This window comes from Myotis myotis, unplaced genomic scaffold (assembly GCF_014108235.1).
Source record: "Myotis myotis isolate mMyoMyo1 unplaced genomic scaffold, mMyoMyo1.p scaffold_m19_p_3, whole genome shotgun sequence".
NCBI classification, from domain to species: Eukaryota; Metazoa; Chordata; class Mammalia; order Chiroptera; family Vespertilionidae; genus Myotis; species Myotis myotis.
In genome coordinates, this window is record NW_023416335.1 from 36,876,538 (window position 1) to 36,899,180 (window position 22,643).

The 22,643-nt window shown below is 44.3% G+C and overlaps 1 protein-coding gene across 2 annotated transcripts in view; it reads left to right on the top strand.

The window, feature by feature from the left end:
• GGACT (gamma-glutamylamine cyclotransferase) overlaps positions 1-22,643 on the top strand; it is a 55,453-nt gene that overhangs the window by 29,082 nt on the left and 3,728 nt on the right. The window lies entirely within an intron of this gene.

Here is a 22,643-nt window from a genome sequence, read left to right on the forward strand (position 1 = left end):
CTGGGCCTCTAGTATATAAATAATACATGCGGATAGTCATTACCTTCCCCTCCATTGCTTACTCCCTGAGTTGTAACCAAGAGAAATAAAATTACCATTTGGGGGCACACAGGTAGAGTGGGAGTTACCTGCCTTCAACCAAACCCAATGGCCCTTCCCATGCCCATCAGAATGGACTGCGGCTTCTGACAACACGCAGATTCCTAGCTCTCTCTCCTTTGACTGGGTCTTACTCCAAACAGAACAAGTATATTTTGAACAACTGCCAGCAAGCGAGTTAAAAGCTGCACTCTCCTCTAGCAGGCTTGCAAAAATACTCTTAAAGGCAAGTCGTTTGCTGCATTCCTTAGTAGCCAGCCTCGGAAGCCTCTGCTTGGTCAGCAGCTGGTGCAGACGGGCCCTGGGTGGGTGCTGACAGCTGGTGAGGCCCTAGTCCTATTCCCAGTCCTTGCCCCTCGATCACACCAGGACTGTTCTCCCTTTCTGCTGCCTCCTCCCAGGACCCAGGCAGCGGTTACAGACAGGTCTGTCCGCTTGTTTCACTGCATGTTGGGTTCCAGAAAGTGAGTTAAAGGGAGGCCACCACAAATCTGCGTCAGAAATATTTGGAACTACTTGGATGCTTGGGAAAATGCTGAATAGAAGTACGTGTTTGCTCTTGATTATGGACTGTGAAGTATGTTGAACTCAGATAAGAATATGAACTGGTAATAATTACAGACTGAGTGGCCTGCAAATTGCCTTCCTCCCATGATCTCATTTAATTTTTTTTAGATTAACTTTCTTTGAGATATAGTTTACATGCAAGAAAATTCCCCATGAAGTGCACAGGTTAGTGATTTTGACAAAAGAGAACATCGTTTCCATCTTGCCGCCCCCACTGATCTGGGTCTGTCCCTAGAGATTCGTTTTGCAGGTTCTGGATGGCCTTTCATCTCTGTAAGGGTAGATGGATGCTGGCCACTGCCCCTGCTCCCAGGTAGGCTGGGGCCAGGGCGGGGAATAACTGGCCCTGGGGAGCCTAAGGGTCCGGAGCACTGGGCTCTCTCTCCCTCCACCTTGCCGAGGTGACTGGGCGTCTGAAGCAAATGGGGGCACAGCCACAGGACTGAGCTTGATTCCCGTAGCTTCATACCCAGAGCAGTATTTGAACTTGTGGTTTTTTTGTGTCAAAGAGAAATTGAGAAATTCCAGACTGAAGGCCTGCAGGGTCTCTTTGGGAATTTGGACTGAGAGGAAGAACCACTTGCTTTACTGTAGCAGGTATTAGGTGCCTACTGCACGCACGGAGCTGTGCTAGACATGGAAGATGTGAAGTGAAGAGAAGGTTCAACCCCCCACTCCTGAGCTCGCGGTTTGAGAAACAGTTTAGAGAAATGCAAGGTCCCTTGTTCAGAAAGCAGAAAGAGTGCAGTTATAAGGCACTAAAGTAAGTTTTTTCCCCTTTCTTCTGTGGTCTCTCTCTCTTGACTTGTCATGGTGTTTTGTTTTTTTTTAGTTGCTATCTTATTATTATTTTTTAAAAAGAAGAATGGTGTCAGGCACCTGTTTTTTGTTTTTTTGTTTTGTTTTGAATATACTGGTACTTTTATTGATTTCTGAGAGAGGAAAGCAGAGGGAGGGAGAGAGAGATCATTGATTGGCTGCCTCCTATATACCCGCTACTGGGGATCAAGTCCACAACGCAGGCATGTGCCCTTAACCGGAATCAAACCCAGGACCTTTCAGTCCACAGGCTGACGCTCTATCCACTGAACCAAACCAGCTAGGGCTATTATCATTATTATTTATATTTTGTGATTTTACTATTATTTATTATATTAAATTCTTAGCATTGAGCTTATCATTCATATTTGTACAATGACCATTTTAAATTTAAATGCAAACATAGGAATATTTAACTCCTGTGGAATCACAGAAATGATATTTCGTAACTTGTGCATGCATATGTCTTTTATTCTTACTAGAACTGGAAACTCTGCTCAGAACTCTCTCAACTGTATTTATTTCACCTCTTGACATATGTACCTTCTACCAAGACTGTCCACCCTCAGCTCCTGACGATAGAGCAAAGACTGAGAGGAAGAGAAATTTGAGGTGCTCCGAGTCCCTTGCCCTCTGTGTCATCGTCCTCACTGTAGGTGGCTGACTGGTACATAAGGAAGATCGGATAGGGCTTTGTGGTTGTTTCTGTTTCTTAGAACTCCATCGCCTTCTCCTGGGTTCAGAGCAAGTTCTGGTTGGAATGGAAAGTGTGGCCTCTCCGGCGGACCCAGTCATAGACGGGAGACGTTACCTTGTCCTCACTGAATCCCATCCATGGTGGGTCCCCAGGGTTCCATGCTCTGGGCATCGAGAATGGGTGTGCCTGTAGGGCTGCCGGACCTCCCCTGCTCACTGGAGTACGCTCTAGTGCAGTGATGGCGAACCTTTTGAGCTCAGCGTGTCAGCATTTTGAAAAACCCTAACTTAACTCTGGTGCCGTGTCACATACAGAAATTTTTTGATATTTGCAACCATAGTAAAACAAAGACTTATATTTTTATATTTATCTTATGTATTTAAATGCCATTTAACAAAGAAAAATCAACCAAAAAAATGAGTTTGTGTGTCACCTCTGACACGCGTGTCATAGGTTCGCCATCACTGCTCTAGTGTCATCAGGCTCCACTTACACAAGTTCACATACAGTCATTAGGAATTCCAGCACTGTGGCCGCTTTGGACTGCTGAGTCCCCAGCCCACTGCCCTGGTGTTTGGTGCTAAGTACCCGAGATGCCTTCTAGAGGAAGATGCAAATGGAACCCGGGGTGGGCAGTGGCCCAAGCCAACTGCCTGTTGCCCTCCGGGGCTGGCAGTTGTGCCCGGCCTGAGTTTTGGGTGGGAGGTAATCAGGAGCGTCCTCCCCCTAGAGCTGAGGGCACATCTTTGTAGGGCAGGAAGGAGGTGTGGGGCAGACACACCTGCTCTGCTGCCTTTACCTGGAGCACCCGTGGAAGTCACCTCACCTCTGTCTCAGATCCCCACCTGTGAAGTGGGGAGAAGCTAGGGAGTGAGGAGATCTCCGAGTTGTGTTAACTTGAAAATATAAGTGGAACATATGGCATGGGCCAGGCACACAGTAAATGCTCTCAGTCGTGGTGGCCAGCATTATTTATATTCCCCCTCTGAGCCTCAGGTGGGCCAGCAGGTAAAGTCTTGTTCCTGAAGCCTCACCCACAGGGCAGGCAGGCTCTTCATGATGGTGACTCTCACACCTTCCCTCTGGGCCTCCGACTCGCTGTCAGGCCCCCGTGCCGTCTCCACAGCATTCCACTCTGGCTGGTGGTTCCAGGCCCCAGCACTTCCTGCGTCGCCTGCTGGGAGCCATGGGAGCTGGCAGCACCTCCACTCCCAGCTGTGCCTGGTGTTTGGAGCCGTGGCCCTGGCAGGCCTGGCCAGGTCACCATCCTCCGTTTCCACAGGACCCTTTCCCTGACTCAGTGTTTGGGAATTTTCCTGCTGGTCCTTTCCAGATTATCAGAGAGGGCCTGGGGGCTGGTCATCTCCCTTGTTGGTCACTGTGTTTTTAAAATGGCAACACAGTGACCATTAAAGTGGGGTGGCGGTAAAATTTCTTGTTTTAAAAATTTCTGGCATGGCCCAAGAGTAAAACCCCACAGAATGGTCGCGAGGCAGCACGCAGAGGGCCAAGTGTGGCTGGGAGGCCCTGCGGGCCTGTTTGTTTGCAGGGTCCCATGAAGGAGAGTTAGGGAGTGATGGGAGAGGAGGCCCTCGCTTCTTGATTTCAAAGGTGCCACCATTTCACCGGAGCTGCTCGGTTAATGGGAGAAAGGTGTCTGCCGTGAACATTTCCGGGGCATTCAGCGGGGTTGGCCGGGCAGGAAGCGCTGGTCGTTGCTATAAAGGAACTAGCAAGCCAGAGAATGAAAGCATCACAGCGCCCACAGGATGCGCCGGAGCCCCCCGGCCCGTAGCCCGCCGGCCCCTCCGAGGGGAGAGTGACGTGACCTTAGAGCGCTTCATGCTCGCAGGCCGAGCTCCAGTTTAAAGTTCAAAGCGTTTTGTTTTTTCACCTGTTTCCTACAGTTCTAAGGGACTTCTGAAGAATTCATGTGTAACTATATCAGACACACAGGCGTTTTCTCAGGGGAAAATAATGTTACAGTAGAAGGGAGAGCAGCGGCTACTTGACTGAGATGTGAGGAGGTTTCTGTAACATAAAAACCCTCTTTAGAGCAGTCATGCACGGCGCCATCTGTGCTTTTCCTGAGGGTCAGCCACACTCAGCGACGTCTGCTGTGGCCTCGGGAGGACCAGGGCAGCCGCTGGCTCCACGGAAACTGGTCCTCATCTGTGACAGGGGGCCCCTCACAAATTCGGTGGGGACAGGGCTCTGCTGGAGCCGGCGTTCACGTAAGACGTTGAACGATGAGAGGGAGCTTCTGGCAGGTCTTTGGGCAGGTGCTTCTGCTCTGGGACAGTCCGTCGTCCGCCAGGGGTGAGTGCACAGCAGGCCCCTCGGAGGCCTCAGCTCCGTGCGACCCCAATCCAGCCCATCAGCCCTAACTTGACAACAGGCAGGAAGCATCGTTCGTGGTTCGATGTTTTATCGCTTGGAGAAAACAGTTTGAAGTGATGACACACAGCTTTTGCTAACATTTCTTCGTATCATTAAGTTTTAATACAGACAGGATGAATATTTTATGGAGACACCTTTTTTTAAAGGTTGTTTTCATAGTAGAAGCTGGTGTCCATGTAAATCCTTTTGCAGGTTGGTTGAAGAAGAGTTAAATACTAGCTCTTCTCTTGTTTGGTTCACTTGGTATGTGTGTGTTTCTAAATGTGTTCTAGGCATATGCAGTCGTCATCTGTAAACTAGCATAATGAACTTCTAAATCATCCTGCCTTTTACACTCTTACCACCAGGTGGCTTAGATTTTTCCTGCTCGATTTTTTTCCTCCTAACAATTATGCGAAGGACTTGTAATCACTTTCAATTTCTGCTTAAGTGATGAAATATGAAACTGTAGGTGGACTGTGTTTCAAGAAAGAAAACTGCTGAATAGGTGACAGGCATTTCAAGCAGTGCCAGGCCAGATGGACATTTTCATGAGTGTTTTTGTTTTCTTAAATATTGACCATGTTAAACTAGCCAAATTTTGCTGAAGTGAAACTCTTTCAGACTCTGAGCCTGTTCCACCTCCGTGCTGACTCCTGGATGGCCACATTATTCCAGACCAGCTGGGTTGGGCTTTTTGATTCCCAAGTGGCCTCCCCCTCAATACTTTATAGGTTGGTAAAGTTGTTTATAGAGGTGCTGCTTGAATTCCTTTAGAATCAACTCTAAAACCCAAAAGTAAGATGGCTAAATAGAATGTTAATTAATGTCTCACGTCTTAATGATGAGGTACTATAGGGAAATCGTGCATGGGGGATGGTGACATAACAGGGTGGGCAATGCTTTTAGACAGCACCATATGGCGGTAACTGGCCCCACCCCCCATGTTCCGGAAGCACCCTGAGAATGGGGGGTCTCATCCCCTGAATACAGAACCCACCAGTTTCTTCGCCAGGGCTTCACGTGGTTGCTCAGCTTCTGTGCATTCCAGTTTGCCCTTCAATTCTCTAATTTATTAACTTTGACAAGTAACCTCTTGGTTGTACATGATTTTATTCACAATTCGTTTTTCTGATTCAAAGTGAACATGACTGCCTTAATCCTCTAATGGGAATTAATTGCTTGTTTCAGTGCTTAACTCTGATCCTTTCTCAATCCCCACGGGATAAGTTTCTTCCTGAAGGACCTGTGTTTGTTGTTCTAAACACAATCAGAAAGGTAATGATGTTTTTCTTGTGAAAAGAGCCAGAAATGCAGAATATTAATTTTATTTATTTTTTTATTACATAAGTAACTATTCTCAAACTAATGTAAAGGATTCAATTCAACAGATAAAAAGTAGAAAATTATATTTTGGTCATTCTAGTAGGCTAAATTATTTCCGAGAAAAGAAGTATAATTTTTATTGCCAGGTTTTCATTTATGAAAATAAGCTGTCATCTTCTTCAAGAAGAAAGTCCTGAACTGATTTTCTGCAGAGTCACAATTACCATCCTAGGGCCCAACCATAATCATTTCTATGTAATATCACCTCCCTAGGTATTTTTGGCTCTGAAAAATCATTAAAGCCACAACCAATACTTGATATGGCTTCATCCCCACTTCCATTTATTATGTAGAATATTCCTTTTTGTTTTATTTTTTAAGGGACTTTATGAGAAAAATATAAGCTAACACATGTTTTCCTACGATTTTGATAAAGGAAGAAGCTGGGGTAGAGAACTTAGGAGGGGACAGGGTCAAGGGGAAGAGGCTGTTATTCACTGGGTGCTGCAGCCTGGCCTGTAGTCGGCAGTCAGTAGAGAGTAGCTGGTATAGAGATAGGGGGAACCCACTTTAAATAGCAGGAATAGAAGCTCAGAGTTGAAATAGTCTTCCCAAAGACTGACAGTTGCTAACTAAGGGTGGAGATGAGAATTTGACTTAGGCCTGTCATACACTGTGTCCTTAAATGCCCATCTATAAAACACCAGGGCTGCCCTGTCTGGTTGTGTCTACTTCACATTAAAGCGGAGATGGAACCACTATTTTGGTGCAGCTCTTCAGTTTGCTCCAGAAAATCCCAAATGACTCAACCTACAGCTATTTCTATCCAGTATTTATTAAATCAAACTCTTGCATTTTATCCAAGACTCTGACCATAACACAGGGCCATAGAAGGAACTACATGGCAGAAGGGGACAGGGTTGAAGACACAGTAACCTGTGAGCCTAAGAAGGTAGCATCTCCTTCTGCAGTGGCAGTGCCACCCTCGTAGCCTGGCCTATGGGCATGGTGAATCAGGAGGGTCCTGATGTGCTCCTGGCCCGAATGACACAGCACATTCTGAGTTAGCCCTGGCTTCAGTTCTGAGAGGATGAGGCCAATATAATAGACTTTCCACATGTTCTATTGGTCGTGACACTCACAGTGGCCCTTGAAAATTGTGTGAACATGACAGACAAGGAACATGAGTATAGGGAGATATGGAACTAAAAAAAAAAAAAGGAAAGAAAGAAAGAAAAACTAAACCGAAATGTAACAGAAGGAGGAAATAATAAGTATTAGAGCAGAGATGAACAATAGAGAAAACAACAAAATTGGCAAACTTTTAATTAGATTAACCAAGATAAAAATAGAGAAGATACAAATACTAGTAAATATAAAATCAGAAATGAAAGAAGGGAATTCTAACCCATTTCACAGAAATAAAGAGGATTATGAGAGTACAGTGAACAATTGAATGCCAACAAATTGGATAACCTGGATGAAAAGGATAAATTCCTAGAAACACAAACTACCAAGACTAAATAATGATGAAATAGAAAATCTGAGCAGACCTTTAACTGGTAAAGAGGTTGACTCAGTAATAAAAAACCTCCCAATAAATAAAACTCCAGAACCAAATGGCTTCACTGGTGAATTCTACCAAACATGTAAAGAGAATCAACACCAGTCCTCTTCAGATTTTTCCCCAAAATTGAAGAGGATGGAACACTCAGCATTACCCTGATACCAAGGCCAGACAAAGACACTAAAAGAAAACTACAAACTCATATCCCTGACAAAGATTGATGCGAAAATTCTAAACAAAATACTAACAGAATTTAACACATTACAAGGATTATATACCAAGACCAGTGGGGTTTATTCCTGGGATTCAAGGATAGTTCAAAATAGGAAAATCAGTGTAATATACACTGCATTAACAGAATGAGGTTGGAAAAACCACACAATCCTCACAATTGATACAGAAAAACATGACAAGATTCAACACCATTTCATGAAAAAACATTTAAGCTATATAGAAAAAGCCCATGGCTAACATCATATTCAATGGTGAGAGAAAGACCTTTTCCTTTAAGACAAGGATGTTTGCTTTTACCACCTTTATTCAACATGGTACTAGAAGACATACCTGGGAAAACCAGGCAGAAAAAAGTAATAAAAGACACCCAAATTGGAAAGAAAGAAGTGAAATTATCTCTGTTCACATAATTTTATATATAGATACCCTAATATTTCCACAAGAAAACTATGAGAACTAATAAATAGCAAATTCAGCAAAGTCACAGAACACAAAATCAGTGCACAAAAATCAGTTGCATTTCTATATATTAACATTGAACAACCTGAAAAGAATAAAATGCTTAGAAATAAGCTTAACTAAGTAAGTAAAAGATTTATACTCTGAAAACTACAAAACATTGCTGTAAGAAATTAAATAAATGGAATAGCATCTTATGTTCATGGATTGGAAGGCTTAATATTAATTCTTATCAAAATTCCAACTGCGTTTTTGTTTGCAGAAATAGAAAAATCCATCCTGAAGTTCATCAGCAATTTTAAGGGACTCCAAATAAGCAAAACAATCTTGAAAATGGACAACAAAGTTGGAGATCTCATACTTCCTGATTGCATGATTTTAAAACTTACTGCAAAACTACAGCAACCACAACAGTGTAGTACTGACATAAAGATAAATATATATAGACAGTCCAGAAATAACCCCTTGGAATATTGTCAAATGATTTTTTACCAAGGTGTCAAGACCAATGGGGAAAAGATTGTGTTTTCAACAATTGGGAAACTGGATAGCCACATGCAAAAGAATGAAGTTGGACCCTTGCATTATACCATATACAAACTGAACTCAAAATGGATCAAAGACCTAAATGTAAGAGCTAAAACTATAAAACTCAGGCGAAAACATAGGGCACAACTTTCATGACATTGGATTTGATAATGATATCTTTGATATGACAGCAAAACCATAGGTAACAAAGGTAAAAATAAGTTGAATGACATCAAAATTACAGCAAAGGATACAAATCAACAGAATAAAATGGCAATTTACAGAATGGGAAAAACACTTGCAAATCATATATCTGTAAGAGGTTAATATCCAGAAGATAGAACACCTAAAACTCAATAATAAAAAATAATCTAATTAAAAATGGGTAAGGACTTGAATAGACATTTCTCCAAGATAGATAAGCAAACGGCCAATAAGCACATAAAAAAGATGCTCAACTAACCATTATGAAAATGCAAATCAAAACCACAATAAGATACTACCACCTCACAGCAGTTAGGATAGCCATTATTCGATTAAAAAAGAAAAAAAAAGAAAAAAGAGCTGGCAAGGATGTGGAGAGACTGGAACCCTTGCGTACTGTAGGTGGGGATGCAAAATGGTGCTGCTATTATGGAAAACAGTATAGAGGTTCCTCAGAAACTTAAACACAGAAATACCACATGATCTATCAATCCCAAGTCTGTATATATACCCAAAAGAATTGAAAGCAGGAGCTTGAATATGTATTTATACACTCATGTTCATAGCAGCACTATTTGCAATAGGTGGAAGCAATTGCAGTAAGTGGAAGCAACCCACATGCCCATTGATAGCTCAGCTGTGAAAGTCCCCCTTGAGGAGCAAGGGGTCTTAGCCTCACACTCAGCCTGGGATACCAGTGCCAACATGATGAGTCCCCATAGTATCTGCCTGTGAAAACCAGTGGGATTGTATCCGAGTGAGATGGAGGATTACTGGAGTCCCCGGCATTTCTCTTGAGGGGCCTGCACAGGGACCCACTTGCTCACAAACTCCCAGCACAGGGGCAACAGCTCAGAAAGCACCAGGGACATACAGAGAAGAACTGAATCAACTAGATCCAGAGGGAGAGGGAGGAATCAGGTCAGCTCTCTCCAGAGACAGAAGCACTGGCACCATTGCTCCTTCATTGAGCTCATCCCCATGCAGCTGGCAGGCACAGGCGCTGCCAAATCTGAGCTCTCCCATTAACCTGGCTAGCCCTGTTCACCCTACCCTGGTGATTCCCTAAGCCCTGGCCCAACTCGCTTCCAGAGGCTTTTCCACACAAGGGGCCTGCCTTGATGCAGACTTTCCCAAACTCTTTCAAAGGACCACAAACCCCAAACTAGCAGCAGCAGGGTTTGACGTGCTGTTTACCCCTTGCTAAGATGCCTTAAGCCCAGCACAAGTGGTGACTGGATCCAGCTTGCACTGTATCGCCCATCAGATGGCCCCAAGCCCTTGATAAACTGCAGCCAGTGTTGGTTTGGAATGTAACTTCAACTAAGCAGCACAAGTCCAGTGGCACAAGTTGTGTCTGGCCTTGACTCACATTGCCATGCCCACCAAAGGGTCCCAAGCCTGGCACTAGTAGCAGCTGGCCTTGGTTCATAGGATAGCTTCTACCAAGTGCCTCTAAGCCTAGCACAAGTGGCAACCCATAGAACAGCGGTTCTCAACCTGTGGGTCGCGACCCCTTTGGAGGTCGAACAACCCTTTCACAGGGGTCACCTAAGACCATCCTGTATATCAGATATTTACATTATGATTCATAACAGTAGCAACATTACAGTTATGAAGTAGCAATGAAAATAATTTTATGATTGGGTTACAACATGAGGAACTGTATTTAAAGGGCCAGAAGGTTGAGAACCACTGCCATAGAAGATCATATTGTAGCTCCCACCAGGCAGCCTCCAGCAGGGCACAAATGGAGGCTGACTTTGGCTTGCAACAGATCCCCTCCCAAGAGTCTCCAAAACAACACACCTGATGGCCAGATCTAAACCACACCAGAGCACCACCCAACCAAATCCACAAATGATACACCCAAAGGGCAGACTTGGTTAGTACCAGAACTCCTCAAAAGTGACTCCCTATTCATAGGATCAGCCCCGACACAACAGTTTACCCACTGTAGTCACAGCCAACCCTCACAGTCAGGCTGAATGTCAATCCCACCCACTGATGTGTCAATAATCAAAGCTCAACTACAACAAGATGGCACACACAACCCACCAAACGGACATTCCTGGAGCACCTGGCTCAGGTGAGAAAGGAAACTGTACCATTGGGACTCACAGGACTACTACATAAGGTCATTCTGCAAAAACTGGGAGAAGTAGCAAATGTACCTAAATCGCAGAAACAAACAGGGAGTCAGTAAAAATGAGACAAAGAAACATGTCCCAAATGAAAGAACAGGACAAAACTCCAGAAAAAGAACTAAACGAAATGGCGACAAGCAATCTACCAAATACAGAGTTCAAAACATTGGTTATAAGGATGCTCAATGAACTTAGGGAAGATTAGATTAACTCAGAACTTATACAAAGAGATAGAAACCAGTCAGAAATTAAGAATACAAGAACTGAAATGAAGAATACATTAGAGGGAATCAACAACAGAGTAGATGAAACAGAGGACTAAATCAGTGGACTTGTTGGAAAACAAGGTAGTAGAAAACATATAATTGGAAGAGCAAAAAGAAAACAGATATTTAAAAAATGAGATAGTTTAAGAGACGTCTGGGACAACAAGTGTAGCAACATTCTCATCAGAGGAGTAATGGAAGGAGGGGATAGACAGCAAGGGATTGAAAACCAATTTAAAGAAATAATGGTTAAAAACTTCCCTAACCTGGTGAAGGAAAAAGGCAGACAGTCCCAAACAAGATGAACCCAAAGAGGCCCACACCAAGACAGATCATAATTAAAATGCCAAAGGTTAAAGACAGAGAATAGAATCTTAAAAATAGCAAGAGAAAAAGCAGTTAGTTATGTACAAGAGAGACCCCATAACATAATCAGTTGGTTTCTTAGCACAAATTTTGCAGGCTGGAAGGGAGTGGCATAAAACATGTAAAGTGATGAAGAGCAAAGACCTACAACCAAGATTACTCTAACCTACCAGGCTATCATTAAAGAATCAAAGGACAGAAAAGAGTTTCCCAGACAAGAAAAAGCTAAAGGAGTTCATGACCAGTAAACCAGCATAACACAAAATATTAAAGGGACTTCTTTAGAAAAGATCAGAAATACAAGAAAATATAGGAAAGAAAAAATTCTAACAAGGCAATTAATAAAAAGAGGGAGTCAATCAACAATCAAGCTAGTACAAAAATTAAAAGTCAAAAGTAGGAAGTTCATGTGTACTCAGTAAATTAAGGGATAGATCATCCAGACAAAATCAATAAGGAAAGAGAAGCCTTAAATGACACATTAGACCAGAAGGACTTAATTGATCTTTTTAGAGCACTTCATCCCAAAGCAACAGATTATGCATTGTTTTTAAGTGCACATAGAACATTTTGCAAGATAGACTACATGTAAGGCTATAAAACAAGTCTTAATAAACTTAAGACTAAAATAATATTAAGCATCTTCTTCAAACACAATGGCAGGAAACTAGAAATCAGTTGCAAGAAGAAAACTGAAAAACATAAAAACACGTGGAGGCTAAATAACATGCTATTCAATAATGAATGAGTTAACAGTGAGACCAAGGAGGAAGTCAAAAGATACCTTGAGACAAATGAAAATGAAAACACAATATCCAAAATCTATGGGACACAGCCAAAACATTTCTAAGAGGGAAATGTATAGCAATATAGGCCTCCAAGAAACAAAAATCTTAATCTAACTTTACACCTAAAAAAACTAGAAAGAGCCCTAGCTGGTTTGACTCAGTGGATAGAGCGTTGGCCTGTGGACTGAAGGGTCCTAGGTTCGATTCCGGTCAAGGGCATATGCCTAGTTGTGGGCTCCATCCCCATTGGGGGGCTTGCGGGAGGCAGCCAGCCAGTGATTCTCTCTCATTGATCTTTCTCTCTCTCCCTTCCTCTCTCAAAATATCTACACTAATAAAAGAGAAACATGGTAATTGGCGTACGACCGCTACCCTTTTCATTGGCTAATCAGCGAGATATGCAAATTAACTGTCAGCCAAGATGGCGGCCGGCAGCCAGGCAGCTTGAAACTAACATGAGGCTTGCTTGCCTCAGTGACGGAGGAAACCAACGTACCCCGCCTGCCTTACAGGCCTCTGAGCCTGCAGTTTAAGAAACTCTGTAACAAATACCGCCGGACTTCAGCCAGCAGGATGGCAACATTGTAAGCAAAGGCCAGAAACCTAAAAGCTGGAGCCAAGCCTCAAAGCTAAAGCTGGCCCAGAATAAAAAAAAGAAAAAGAAAAAAAGGAGCGGTTGGGAGCTTCAGTCACCCCCAGCCTGAAAACAGCCCTCAGCCCCTCACCCAGACTGGCCAGGCACCCCAGTGGGGACCCCCACCCTGATCCAGGACACCCTTCAGGGCAAACCACCCGGCCCCACCCGTGCACCAGGCCTCTACCCTATATAGTAAAAGGGTAATATGCCTCCCAGCACCGGGATCAGCATGACAGGGGGCAGCGCCCAAACCCCCTGATCGCCCTGTGGCTCTGTGTGTGACAGGGGGCGGGGCCACAACCTCCCTATCCACCCTGCTCTGTTTGTGACAGGGGAAGGCGCCCCAACCCCCTGATCAGCCCTTCTCTGTGCCTGATAGGGGAGAGCTCCCCAACCCCCCCCACACACACACAGGCCCTGCTCTGTGTGTGACGGGGTAGAGCCATAACCTCCCCATCGGCCCTGCCCTGAGTGTGAGAGTGGCGGTGCCCCAACCCCCTGATCGGCCCTGCTCTGTGGGTGACAGGGTACAGAGCCCCAAACCCCTGATGGGCCCTGCTCTGTGAGTGACAGGGGGCAGCACCCCAATCCCCTGATTGGCCCTGCTCTGTGAGTGACAGGGGGCAGTGCCCCAACCCCCTGATTGGCCCTGCTCTGTGCATGACAGGGGGTGGCGCCGAAACCTCCCCATCGACCCTACCTTGAGTGTGACAGGGGACGGTGCCCCAACCCCCCAATTGGCCCTACCCTGAGCGTGACTGAGGGTGGCATCACAACCTCCCAATCTCCCTGCTCTGTGCATGACAGGGGGCGGCGCCCCAACTCCCCAATCGGCCCTGCTCTGAGCCCGACCAGGGGCTGCACCTAGGGATTGGGCCTGCCCTCTGCCACCCGGGAGCAGGCCTAAGCCAGCAGGTCGTTATCTCCCGAGGGGTCCCAGACTGCGAGAGGGCGCAGGCCGGGCTGAGGGACCCCCCACCCCCCCCCCCCCCGAGTGCACAAATTTTTGTGCACCGGGCCTCTAGTATATATATATATGAAACTTGAAAGAGAAAAAACAAAGCTGGAAGCGAATAGAAGGAAGGAAAGATCAGAGCATAAGAATAAAGGAGAGTCTTTAAAAAATCAACAGGAAAGATCAATGAAACAAAGAACTGGTTCTTTGAAAAGAAACAAAATTGATAAAACTTTAGCCAGACTCATCAAGAAAAAAAAGGGCGCCCAAATAAATAAAAGGATAAATGAAGGAGAAATGACAATGGACATCACAGATACAAAGGATTATAAAGAAATACTACAAACAATTACATGCCAACAAATTGGACAGCCTGGAAGTAATGGATAAATTCCTAGAAATGTACGATCTCCCAAGACTGAATCAAGAAGAAACAGTAAATTTAAACAGATTACTGGTTTCTGTTCCATTAAAAGTTATCAAAAACCTCCTAACAAACAAAAGTCCTGGATAAAATGGTTTGAATTTTACCAAATATTTAAAGAATTAACACCTATTCTTCTCAAACTATTGAAAAAAATTCAAGAGGAGGGAAGACTCCCAACCTCATTTTACAAAGCCAGCATTACCCTAATTCCAAAACCAAATAAAGACACTACAAAGAAAGGAAATTATAGGCCAATGAATGTAGATGCTAAAATCCTCAACAAAATATTAGCAAACTGGATCCAGCAATACATTAAAAAGGTCATACACCATGATCAAGTGGAACTTATTCCTGGATGCAAGACTAGTTCAATATCTGCAAATCAATGAAAGTGATATACCACACAAAGGATAAAAACCATATGATCATATCAACAGATGCAAAAAAAATTTTTTTTTTTACAAAATCCAACATCCATTTATGATAAAACTCTCAACAAAGTGGGGATAGAGAGACCATACCTCAACATAATAAAGGTCATGTATGACAAACCTACAGCTAACATCATATTCAACAGTGAAAAGCTGAAAGCTTTTTCTTTAGGATCAGGAATAAGAAACTTTCACCACTTTTATTAAGCATAGTACTGGAAGTCCTTTCCATATCAATCATATAAGAAAAAGATATAAAAAGCATCCAAATTAGAAAGAAGTAATACTGTCATTATTTGATGATAATGATACTATATAGAGAGAACTCTAAAGAATACACAAAAAGACTATTAGAATAAATGAATTCAGTAAAGTATCAGTATACAAAGTTAATATTCAGAAATTTGTTGTATTTTTATACACCAATAACAAACGTTCAGAAAGTGAAATTAAGAAAAACAATCCCATTTACAATTGCATCTAAAACTCCACAAAAAAACCTAGAATAAATTTAACCAAGAAGGTTAACCCAGAAAACTATAAGCTATTAAAGTAAGAAATTGAAGAAAATACAAATAAATGGAAGCATAAACCGTAATCCTAGATAGGAAGAATTAACATCATTAAAATATTCATACTACCCAAAGGAATCTACAGTTTCAATGCAATTCCTATGAAAATACCAATGGCATTTTTTCCAGAACTAGAATAAATAATTGTAAAATTTATGTCACCACAAAAGATCCTGAATAGCCAAAGAAATCTTGAGAGAGAAGAACAAACTTGGAGGTATCACACTACTTGATATCAAACTACTATACTACACAGCTCTAGTATCAAAACAGCATGGTTTTGGCATAAAAAACAGACATACAGAACAATGAAACAGAATAGAGAACCCCAAATTAAACCAATGCCTATATGATCAATTAATCTATGACAAATGAGCAAGAACATACAATGGGGTAAAGACAGTCTATTCAATAATGGTGTTGGGAAAATTGGACAGATACTAGAATGAAATTAGACCACCTTCTCACGCCATATACAAGAATAAACTTGAAGTGGATTAATGATGTAAATATAAGACTTGAAACCACAAAATTCCTAGAAGAAAACATGGACAGTAAATAAAATCTCTGACATTTCTCTTAGCAATATTTTTTTATGTATTTCCTTGGGCAAGGGAAACAAAAGAAAAAATAAATGGAACTACATCAAACTAAAAAGTTTTTGTACAACAAAGAAAACCATCAACAAAATAAAATGGAGAATGTATTTGCCAGTGATACATACAGTAAGGGGTTATTATCCAAAATATATAAGGAACTCATACAACTTAATATCAAAGAATAATCCAATTAAAAAATGGGCAAAGGACCTGAATAAACATTTCTCCAAAGAGGACATACAGATGATCAATAGACATGAAAAGACACTCAACATCACTAACCATCAGGGAAATGCAAATTAAAACCACAAGACATCACCTCACACCTTCCAGAATGGCTGTCATCAACAGATCAACAGAAACAAGTGTTGGTAAAGATGTGACGAAAAGGCTGCCCTTGTGCACTGTTGGTGGGATTGTACGTTGTTGTAACCACTGTGGAAACCAGTATGGAGCCCTATGGAAGGGTGGGTGCTACAGTGGAGGGCTCCCCAAGGAATAGGTTCTGGAGGAACAGGTTCCTTTATCCCTGCTAATGCCCTAAATGCTACTCCAATGACTCGGAAAGACAAAAGATAGGAGAGGGCAACAAAATTCGAGTATAAAAACAGAACTAAGTGGTTATTGACTTAGCAGCTTGGAGAAACCAGAAACCTACATCCCTAAATGGTCAGAAGCTAGCCAGCTGATGCCGGGAGTGCAGAGAAACATGACTCGTGAGCCATGTGTGTGGGAAACATAAGGGCAGGAAAGCAGCGGTTCTCAACCTGTGGGTCGCGACCTCTTTGGGGTCGAACGACCCTTTCACGGGGTCGCCTAAGACCATCGGAAAACACATATATAATTACATATTGTTTTTGTGATTAATCACTATGCTTTAATTATGTTCAATTTGTAACAATGAAAATACATCCTGCATATCAGATATTTACATTACGATTCATAACAGTAGCAAAATTACAGTTGTGAAGTAGCAACGAAAATAATTTTATGGTTGGGGGTCACCGCAACATGAGGAACTGTATTAAAGGGTCGCAGCATTAGGAAGGTTGAGAACCACTGGCAGGAAAGGAAGAGAGGTTGCATCTGTACAGGGATCAGAGGTCCATCTCCCCTCTGCCCAGCAGAGGACAGGGCGGGGCCGGGGAGCGGGGGGGGCGGGTTACTGTCCAGAGAGGCTGAGCAAAAGGCTTGGTATTGGGAACTCCAAGCCCAGCTGATGGTGGGGGTGAAGGCCACCTTGAATATGGGGATCAAGGAAAAGTCTGCATAGCTACAGATTGTTATCTGGGGGCCCCTCAAAACCTGTCTCCAGAACCCTCACACAGGCCTGCCAACCATCAGGCTCCCTCCCCCCACACAGAGCTTCAGTTTCCTATATAGTGTCAATTTTCTTTTTCTTTTTTAATCACCCAAGGATATGTTTATTGATTTTTATAGAGAGAGGAAGGTTGGGGGTGAGGGGGTAGTGAGTGGGCAGAGAGAGAGAGAATCATCCATGTGAGAAAGAAACATCGATCAATTGCCTCCCCGGACGTGTCTGACTGGTAATCAAACCTGCAGCCTTTCTGGAGTACAGGGAGATGCTCCAACCAACTGAGCCACCAGCTGGGACTGGTGTCTCACTTTTCAATATGAAAGGCTAGGCAAGGATTACGAGACCTTTGAAGTAAACCTTTTCAAGAAACATATCAAAACAAAGAAAAGAGGAATTTAAGAGAAAGAGAGACATTGGAGGGAAAGATGAAAACTTAAACAAAAACTCACAAGATCTTCCCAAAGATGATGAGAGATGGTATTATGCTGTGAATGAACAGGGTGCTAACAAAATGAGAGAACAAGAAAAAGATTTTAGAAATAAATATGATAAAAATACTTAAAAATTGAGAATTAGGAGATAAAGTAGAATATAAAGAGCACATTGGAAAATTAATCTAGGATATGTGAAATCTGAGTACTAGAGATTCAGAAAAAGAACAAGAAGGAAGACCAGGGCCTGGCCTTGCATGGCTCCGTGGTTGAGCATCGACCTATGAACCAGGAGGTCATGGTTTGACTGGGAGGTCAGGGCACATGCCCAGGTTGCAGTCTCAATCCCCAGTGTGGGGTGTGCAGGAGGCAGCTGATCAATGTTTTCTTCTCTCTCTCCCCCTCTCCTTTCCTTTCTGAAATCAATAAAAATATATTAAAAAATGAATAAATAAGGAAGGCTAGGGAAGAAAATTCCCCATGATCCAAGATAATGAGTTTTCAGGTGGAAATTCCTGGCACAATGAATGGAACAAAACACAATATATGAAGACACATCCTTATAGAATCTGAGTCCCAGGGATAGAGGAAGACCTGAAAACCTCCAGAGAGAAGCTCAAGTCCTGTCCAAAGGACTGTGGATCCCAGTGTCACAGGACTTCTCAGAAAGAACTTGAATGATCAGAAACAGAGGAAATGCCTTCACAGTTCTGAAGTTACTTATTTCTAGAGTTCTCTGCATAGTCACACTGTTAGTCGAGGGTGTGCAATAATAAGCCTCAGTGAAGTGAGAAAGCACACCAAGAAGGGGCCCTGAGGCCCAGGGAAACCCAGGGTGGCATGAAGGATGCCCGATGGTAGCAGTACCCCGGCTGGAGCAGCACAGCTTCCAGGAGCCCAGGCTGCAGGGACAAACGAACAATGGGTGGTCAAGGCTTTCAGAAAATGTGAGACCAAATTACTGCCAGAGAAACTTGAGCGAAGGGGGGTGGGGGTTTGCGGGGAGAGACAAGAGCTAAAGCTATTTTTCCAAGAAAAACAAAAAGTTGTCCAAGGAAGGAAATTAATCATAGTACACTATGTGCTTTATCTGAGAACAGTGTTTACATAGTTCTAATGCTGAACACGGATTTGACCAAAATTGAGATGTGTCTATTGGAGGAATGTGGGGCAGAGACCACGTGGGTTTGGGGCGTGGGTAGAGAGCGCTTCTATAGCAATAATAGCCCTGCAAGTGGAATGCAGGCTTACCAAACGCGCAGGAACCACAGCAGTCCTCCAAAGCAGGCAGACAGTATTCCTTTTAGAACCGAGGAAGCCCAGCACAGAGCAGTAGAGTGGTTTGCCTAAAGTCACAGTTTAAAACTGGAAGAGCCAGGATTTCAACCAGGCAGGTTGGTTCTAAAGCCTGTACTTTAAACTGCTTTGCTCACCTGCTTTGGGGTACAAAGGCAAGACATGATTTAAAACATCAAGAAGTAACAGTATAAATAACTTACAATCCGATATAATAAAAGGCTAATATGCAAATTGACCAAACAGTGCAATAACCGGTTGCTATGAGGCACACTGACCACCAGGGGGCAGATGCTCAATGCAGGAGCTGCCCCCTGGTGGTCAGTGAGCTCCCACAGGGGGAGCACTGCTCAGCCAGAAGCCGGGCTCACGGTTGACAAGTGCAGTGGTGGTGGCAGGAGCCTCTCCTGCCTCTGTGGCAGTCAGACATCCCCAAAGGGCTCCCGGACTGTGAGAGGGCGCAGGCCGGGCTGAGGGACCTCACACTGCCCCCCCCCTGAGTGCACAAATGTCATGCACCGGGCCTCTAGTATGGAGATAAATATCAAATGCAGCAGTTAAAAGGCTTAAAAGTGTTGTCTCAAGGTAGTAAATGGTAGGGAATTTCATTTTGTGAGAAGTTATTTGACTTTTGCACTATGGACATATGGTACTTTTAAGAATTTAAGGAGCCCTGGCTAGCATGGCTCAGTTGGTTGGAGCTAAGTCCTATGCACTGCAAGGTCATGGGTTCAGTTCCCCATCATCACATACCCAAGTTGTGGGTTTGATTCCCATTGGGGTGTGTACAGGAGGCAACCAATCCATGTTTCTATCTCACATTGACAGTTCTCTCTCCTCCTCTCCCTTCCTCTCTCTCCAAAATTAAAAACAAACAAACATGTCTTCGGGTGATGATTAAAAATATATGATAATAGTAATAAAATGTTATTGAAAGGGGGGAAAGCTAGGGCACCAGTGATGGGGAGGGTGGGTCTCCAGTTTTGACTGGTTTGCCCCGTATGCAGCCTGAGTTGTCCTCACCAACCTGAGACTCAGCTCCGTAGGACTAGACGGTTTCCGGGTTCTCCTCCAGCTCCTCACATTCTGGCGGTGAACAAGACGAGCAGTGATTTGGAGAACACGTACCATAAAGAGAGCCAATGAGGGTGATGTGCTAGAACTGAAGGATTGGATAGGTGCTGCTTCAGGTCAGCTGTTCAGGGAGGCATCTAAAGGGGCTAGGACCGAGGGGGTGAGTAGTGACTACAAAGGCCCCAGGGTGGGCAGGCGTCATTCCAAGGGTGGCTGGAGGGAGATGAGGGGCAACAAGGCAGCTGCACCAACAGGGTCATGGAGTTTACAGCGAGATTGACCGTGACTGCGATGGGTACAGGCTGGAGGGAACAGAGAAGTGGGCCCATTAGGGAACTGGGGGACAATGGTGAAGGGGGTGAGAAACGGCTGCTCCTGGGTGTGTCCTGGAGGAGTAAACAGATTGAGCTACAAGACGGGATGCAAGTGTGGGGGACAGAGTCAGGGATGGCTCCTTCACGGTCTGACCCAAACCCAGCCTCCTTTCCTGCTCACTCCTCAGGCCCTCTCCCCATAAACAGCCCCTGCCACCCTGTCCGCCTTTCTCTCCCGTCTCCCATCCTCCCACCATTCTCCACGCAGCAGCCCTGCCACCTGCAGCTCCAGAGCTTCTGTGCGCCTGTGCCTTCCTCCTCTCTGCACTTCAATTCCAGGCTGTGCTTGACTCACTTCTTGACTTTCCATGCTGGAGGCAGGCCTCCCCCTCAAGTGCCACAAGCCTACCCGGTCCTTCCGCCTTGTCAGAGTAACCAGCCCAGAGCTCCCATCAGGTCCCGGTCCTGCTCGAGGTGTCCCAATGTTGTCCAATGCCTGGACTGCATGTGCCTGCCAGCCTTGTGTTTCCCCACGGCCAACCTTTCCAAGTTCAATTTCCTGAACCCCATGGAATTCCCGACACTCCACAGGCTGGTGACTGAGAACAAGGCAGTAGAGGGGGCGGTGAGTGGGTGGGCAAAAGTCCCGTTGGGAACATCCTTTCTCCCTGAAGAGGCAGGCAGACTGGGATGAGACCCCAGACCAGGCCTTGTTGGCTGAGAAGAAAGCACAAGACCGATGAACTAAGCGTGACTTCTCCACGGGCCACTTGCCATGCGATGCATGTCCAGGGGGTGTCACCCTCCAGGTGTTTCTGGCTGGTTGTAGGCTGCCACTGGCAGATGGACACAGCCTTTGTTTTCCTGCACAGGGTGCCTGGATTCCAAAGCCTGCCGTAAAGGCCTCTGTCATTGCACAGCGCTGGGCAAGTAGGGCAGGGAAATGCCAGGCTTTGACGAGGGGCCCATCTGGCTCAACTCTGATTTATTTCCGTTTCTGTCTGAGTCATTTTTACACAAATTACTTTGCCTATTACATAAGAGTCTGTGGCCCAGGCCCAGGCCCAGGCCAGCAGTAAGTACTTACCTTCACACCGAGCCAAGGTCGCTGCGGTGAGTCACGGTGAGTCACAAGGAAGCATCATTGCCCTCCAGACCTTGAAAAAGGAACAGGAAGCTGCTTGTTACAGCGCTGCTGGGTCATGCTGGCAGGACTGCCACCTGAATTCTCTCTTATAGCCCATCACAGGTGACTATTTCATACACACACACGCACTTTTATTTATCATCACGTATTCTTTTTTTCTTCTTTTTTTTTTCTTTTTTTTTAAAAATATATTTTTATTGATTAAGATATTACATATGTGTCCTTGTCCCCACGTTACCCTCTACCCCCCCCCCCCCGCTCCTGCCCCCCCCCCCCCGCCCTGTTGTCCGTGTCCATTGGTTAGGCCTATATGCCTGCATGTAAGTCCTTTGGTTGATCTTTCCCCCTTACCCCCACACTTCCCTACCCTCCCTCCAAAGCCCGACAGTCCATTCAATGCCTCTCCGTCTCTGGATCAGTCCTTGTTCATCAGTTTATGTTGTTCATTATATTCCACAAATGAGTGAGATCATGTGGTATTTATCCGCTCTCCAGTTCCATCCACGCTGTGGCAAATGGTAAGAGTTCCTTTTTCTTCTTCCTCTTCTTAAAGAATACCTTTCAGCATTTCATATAATGCTGGTTTGGTGGTGGTGAACTCCTTTAGCTTTTTCTTATCCGTGAAGCTCTTTATCTGACCTTCTATTCTGAATGATAGCTTTGCTGGATAAAGTAATCTTGGTTGCAGGTTCATGCTATTCATCACTTTGAATATTTCTTGCCACTCCCTTCTGGCCTGCATGGTTTCTGTTGAGAAATCAGCTGACAGTCGTATGGGTACTCCCTTGTAGGTAACTGACTGTCTTTCTCTTGCTGCTTTTAAGATTCTCTCTTTGTCTTTTGCTCTTGGCATTTTAATTATGATGTGTCTTGGTGTGGTCCTCTTTGGATTCCTTTTGTTTAGGGTTCTCTGCACTTCCTGGACTTGGAAGTCTATTTCTTTCACCAGGTGGGGGAAGTTTTCTGTCATTATTTCTTCAAATAGGTTTTCAATAT